General features: G+C 48.2%; 1 pseudogene; it reads right to left on the bottom strand.

Moving 5' to 3' along the window:
- Window positions 1–383: 383 nt before the first annotated feature.
- LOC102239896 lies at window positions 384–1,311 on the bottom strand (annotated as a pseudogene).
- Between the last annotated feature and the right edge of the window lie 4,769 nt (window positions 1,312–6,080).

The following is a 6,080-nucleotide window of genomic DNA, read 5'->3' as shown; positions in this document are numbered from 1 at the left end:
AAGAACATAAATATTAGTATATCACCTGTGGTATCTTTATATATTAATTAAGGCATCATTTTGCGTCCAGTTATATTAATCTGCTAAGCTATGGTAACAGCATTCCTCCATGAAAATGCTTCAGAATGCTGGAACGCTGGTTAGACTTCCTAAATTTCCTTTGCCACTATGTTTCTACTTAAATGATCCTCCTATTGTAACACTTCTTATTTTCTTGACACTTAAAAGTTCATAAAATCCTTTTTAACACTGGTCTTCACTGAAAAGTCGGAGGTTCTCTGTGAAATGCCTAATCTACTGTAAGAGTTAAGATAAGTCTTAATGATTGTGTTAAAAAAAATCAAAATTCTGTGTTTATCAAGTTAATGCACATAAACTATGTGTTTCACACACCAGCATTATATCGTTGACTTTTTATTTACCTGGGTAAGAGCACTGACTCGGTTCTCACTAGGAAACAAAGGGGGGTCTTCTCCAACTTGAAAATCAAAATATACGGTTTTATGTGTGAACGTAGAAAATTCATTGCTGAAGCAAAATTTGTATGTCCCATTTTTGGAGGCTGTGAAAGTAAAACTCTCGTACTGTTTCTTCATCTCCTTGTGTAACACATTACCATCAGGATCTTCTAATCAACAACCTACATCATAGTGACCACCAGTAATCACCTGGAACTCGAGGGTGCACTTGGTGCCTTGCATGATGTCCTCGTAGAAACACTGCTTGGCATTGTCGGGCAGCTCCAAGGTGATCTCGGAGGCTACGCCAGGTCCCAGAACAAGCAGCAGCAGCAGCAGCACCAGCAGCAGCACCAGCAGCACGAGCAGCCCAGCCGGCAGCCCCAACGACCCATGCAGCTGCCCAGCGGGGGGCAGAACCCAGCCTCAGCCTCCATGAGATTGGGGATGAGGAGCCAGCTGCTGGGGGTAAAGGGGGGAGAGACCCGGACCTGGGGCTGAGAGCCACCTGAGGAGCAGGTATTAAAACCCGCACGGAACCAGTGGAAAGGCCTGAGGTGGCCAGAAGTGGGGAGCCAGCCTTAACTTTCTTATTTCACTAAATCACATGATATGTGATATAACACAATGCAGATACAACCAAATTCAAGCTAATATATTTAGCTTCCTTTATCACCTGACATGAATGCCCAGAGAAGTTCTAATCCTGCTTCAATGCTATTGTAGACTTCTCCATTCCCTAAACCCAAGCTGCTGAATACTGCTGGAGAAAACACAGAAATCAAGAAGCTAGTGCTACTACAAATGTACAACCTCTAACCTTGGCAATATCCTTAGGAATGATGACAATCATTTCTTGTGGTGCTATTTTGCTTCCTCTTACACCCCTATTCACTCTTATAACACTGCTCAGGTTTCCTATTCCAACACTAGAGGCCTGGTATATGGGGGCGGGGGGGGGGTCTCCTCACCCCAGCCTGCACCCTCTCCAATCTGGGACCCCTCGGGGGATGTCCGACTGGCAGTCGGACATCCCTCTCACAATCCTAGACTGCTGGCTCCTAATTGCTCACCTGCCTGCCTGCCTGGTTGCCCCTAACTGCCTCCCCCTGCCGGCCTGGTTGCCCCCAACTTCCCCCCTCTGCCAGCCTGGTTGCCCCTAACTGGTTGCCCCCAATGCCCCCCTTCCAGCCTGGTCACCTGCAACTTCCCCCCTGCTGGCCTGGTCACCCCCAACTGCCCCTCCCCCCACCCTGCTGGCCTGGTCACCCCACATAGCCTACTGTTCAGTTGTTTGGTCATCCCTCACTAACCCCCCTGCTGGCTTGGTCGCCCCACACAGCCTGCTTGTTCAGTCGTTTGGTCATTCCTCACTAACCCCTCTGCCGTCCTGGTCATAGGCAGCCATCTTGTGAGGGTGTGAGGGTCAATTTGCATGTTACCTCTTTATTATATAGGATATGTTCTTTTATTCTTAACAGACAGCCTGATCTTCCACCTTTAGATAAAAGTAGAAGACCTCAAATATAACATGCACACAAACATATGAAACAAAATTTTTTTTAGTTACTTTCTACCCACCCCTAGAACACATTTGTATCTTCTTTGGCTTTCTTTTACTTCTCATATATTCCACCTCATGTATGGGGCTAGTCCCTTTTATTTTTTACTGTCCTAAATTGTTTACTAGGTAAGAATTTTACAAACATTTATATATATCCTAGCTAATAATAGACAAACATGTTAATTGACCATACCTTCGCTACGCCTCCCATTGGCTAATCAGCGAGATATGAAAATTAACCTCCAACAAAGATGGCGGTTAATTTGCATACATAGGCTTGAAGTGGCGGAGCGAAGACTGAAGGCAGCTCCTGCCAGAGCAGCGAAGGCTTGAAGGCAGCTCCGGCCAGAGCAAAGACCTGGGTCCCAGGTGCCAGAGGAAAACCAGTGCCAGCAGCCAGGGGAAGGGAAGGCCTATTGTACGAATCTTTTCATGCAGCAGGTCTCTAGTCCTATCTAATAAAAGACAAAAAGGGTAATTAACTGTACCTCCGCTACGCTTCCCATTGGCTAATCAGGGCGATATGCAAATTAACTGCCAACGAAGATGGCGGTTAACTGCCAACAAAGATGGTGGTTAATTTGCATATGTAGGCACAATGATGGGAGGTGAAAGGGGAAGGATGGAATAAGCCACCTGCCGCTGACGGTGATTGGAAACCCAGGCAGCAGGCAAGAGCCGGGTGGCAGGGCAAAGGCGGAGAGCCCGGGCCGCCTTTGCCCTGCCTGAACTATGCAGCTGGGAGATGGGCGCCATGGCAATGCGGCAGAAGTTCCAGCCCTGTAGCTGCTTGCTCATTCACTTACTCGCTCATTCATTCACTCATTCACTCACTCATTCACTCACTCAGCAAATCCTCTCAGGTCCCTGGCACCAGGCCAGGCACTGAAGTTGAAGCAGGATAAGACAGAGCTATGTCCTCAAGATGTTAGTAATTCAGTATGCAGCCAGGAGAGGGGCACCGGGCCTCTGGGAGCAGGGTGGGAACTTCCTGGGGTTTGCATCAGGCAGCCAGGGGCACCAGGCTGCTGGGAGCAGGGTGGGAACTTTCCTGGGGTGGGCTTCAGGCAGCCGGGAGTGGGGCCAGATCTTCTGCCGTGTTGCCATGGCAATGCAGCAGAAGTTCCCGCCCCTTAGCTGCTTGCTCATTCAATTACTCGCTCATTCATTCACTCATTCACTCACTCATTATTCACTCACTCAGAAAACCTCTCAGGTCCCTGGCACCAGGCCAGGCACTGAAGGTGAAGCAGGATAAGACAGAGCTATGTCCTCAAGATGTTAGTAATTCAGTAGGGCGAAGCAGGCACATGAACGAGGCAGTTGTATGCACAGATGCACTGTACTGGGTTTGGTGAGGGCTGTAACTAACGCCGACTTTGTTCTCTTGATAAAATGGGGCCTCGGGAGCCAGGCCGCCTCAAGCCTGTAGGCCTGTGCCTATGCCAGGAGTGGCCTGGGTCTCGGAACATGACAGAGGGTGCAGGTCGGGCTGAGGGGTCTGGCCCCACCCCTCACTCCCCCACCCCAAAGTGCACAAATTTTAGTATATATATAAAAGGCTAATATGCTAAGTGTCCATCTGACCAGTAGCTATGACACATACTGACCACCAGGGGGAAGACACTCAATGCAGGATCTGCCAAGCTGAAGTGACTTGGCAGCAGCTGTTCTCGGGTGACTCACCCAGAAACCAGAGAGGAGGGAGCCCAATTCCTCACGGGGCTGCATGATTCCACCTTTGGCTGTGGGTTATGTTGTTGCTGGGGCACTGTCGGCCCCGAATCTGGTTTACTGCACACTTGCGTCTGCATTCCATACCCTGTATGACAGCAACTTTGCAGAGTGCCCTCTCACACTCCGGGACCCCTTGGGGGATGTTGGAGAGCTGGTTTCGGCCCGATCCCCGCAGGACAGGCTGAGGGATCCCACCTGCCTGAGGGAGTCCACTCACTCCACAGATGCCCTTTGAGCCATGGTGCCAACCCAGGTGCAGCCAGCAGGAGGTTGGCTTCAGAATGTGTCTGGCCCATCTTGCCCAATCCTGCTCCACTGGCCACCTTCTAATTAATTTCCATTCAAAGTACATGAATCCATGCATCGGGTCAGTAGTTATTTATATTAGTGGTTACAATGGAGCTGGAGAGTATTGTGCATTCTCCAAGCTTCAGGGTTCTTGAAACCTGCAGATGTCAGCCCTCATATCTTCCTGTGCTTGTGGACTGGTCTGGTGATCCATTGGGTTTTAGGATTCCTTCTGATAGGCTTATGGAATAGAATGGATCAATGAGGATAACCTCAAAGAATTTGTAGGTGGACTCTTCACCAACCCAGTAAGAATTCAGGCCCTCCTGGTGAGACTCAGGGGTAGAGCGTGGACCCATGAAACAGGCAGTTAGTTATATTCCTGAATGGGGCACATGCCTGGGTTGCGGGCTCCATCCCCAGTAGGGGGCGTGCAGGAGACAGCCCATCACTTATTCTCTCTAATCATTGATGTTTCTGTCCCTCCCTCTCCCTTTCTCTCTGAAATGAATAAAAATATATTTAAAACAAAAAAGGAATTCAGGATCCCCAGAGCCCCCACAGTGGCATCCAGCTCCCTTCTTGGCAACAGACTAAAGGCTTCAAGCAAACTTTAGCATGATGGACAGGCTTGCCAGAGGATACACTCTTAGGAACAGGGCATTTGAGGCTGCCAGGGTGCACATGAATCTGATGTATGATAAAACCTTGCTTCACTTTGTTTCTTACCCTGTGCACTTTATCTGGTCATGGGCAGAGGTTCCTTATGTAGGGCAGACATCCTGCGGTACTGCCAGTAGCTCTATCTGGGAAGGAAGTACATCACCTCAAACTGCTTATTCCTCCATAGCTCCTGGATGTACTTCTCAGCAAGGGTCCATCTTGGCTTACCTGATGGCTGCTGCCAGACAGAAAGGAAGAGCCTGGTGCTAGTCCTTTTCCTTTGGGTTGGATATCATTTCTGCCTGCTGCATTTTTTGGTTGCTTCTCCTTTTCTGATACTTAATTCTTACTTTTTTTCTTGATTCTTCCTTTAGTTTTTAGAAACAGGCTTAAGACTTTCCCCTTTTAAGACAAATTATTTAACCATATATCCACCTCTAACTTTTGTTCATCCTTGCACAAACTACCTTCAAAATGCTTGCTCTTTCCCTTGATCATTACCCACTTACTCCTGAACTAATTTCTGTTTTTCACACTTTTTATTCCATCGAAGAGATTTCTGCTCTTTTGCCAAGTTCAATGGAAACATTCCGAAGCATTTTTTGTGTGACTTTTCTGCAGCAGTCCCTATTGCATTCTTCTTCCTCTGAGTCTTCCCACCCTCTCATGAGACCTGTTCATAATCTCATAACTGATCTGCCTACCTCCAGGCTTGTATCTTCCAATCCAGCTGCTTGCTGTTATGAGATGATTTTCAAAAATGCATATCTAAGCATGGCAATTCCCTGCAAAAATAATATAGTTCTTTATTGAAATCAAGACAAAATTCATACTCATCAACAAGATATACAGGCTCTTTATAGCCTGAGTTCTTCATTTTTCTTCAGCTTCATATCTCAAGTACCTCTCTGATATCCTATTCTCAAGCTGTTCTAGCTACTTGTAGATCATCAAATATCCCAGATTCTCCCAAGACAGTGCCTTCACCCAAGCTCTTTCACCACATGATGATATCTACTCATTCTTCAATACACAGATCAGTCATCTTTAAGAAGACTTCCTACTCTTGTCCACCTTGGTCTGACTAGGTCTACTTATTTATGCTATTACTAGAGGCTCAGTGAACGAATTCATGCATAAGTTGGGTCTGGCTGGCCCGGCCTCAATTGGCGGATCGGGGGTGGACCTGTCAGGAGGAGGAGACCACAGGAGGTTGGCTGGTTGGCCCGCTCCAATCAAGGCCCAATCAAGACCAGCCTGGCTGAAGGGAGGGGCTGCGGGCTGATCTGGGTGTTGGGGGCTGATCAGGGGTAGGGCTGGCTGTGGGGAGGGGCTGTGGGCTGTGGGCCAGCTGGGGGAGGGCCATTCAG

This window comes from Myotis brandtii, unplaced genomic scaffold (genome assembly GCF_000412655.1).
Source record: "Myotis brandtii unplaced genomic scaffold, ASM41265v1 scaffold77, whole genome shotgun sequence".
NCBI lineage: Eukaryota > Metazoa > Chordata > Mammalia > Chiroptera > Vespertilionidae > Myotis > Myotis brandtii.
Note: the sequence above shows the minus strand (reverse complement) of the source record. Positions and strands in the feature narration are given on the sequence as shown.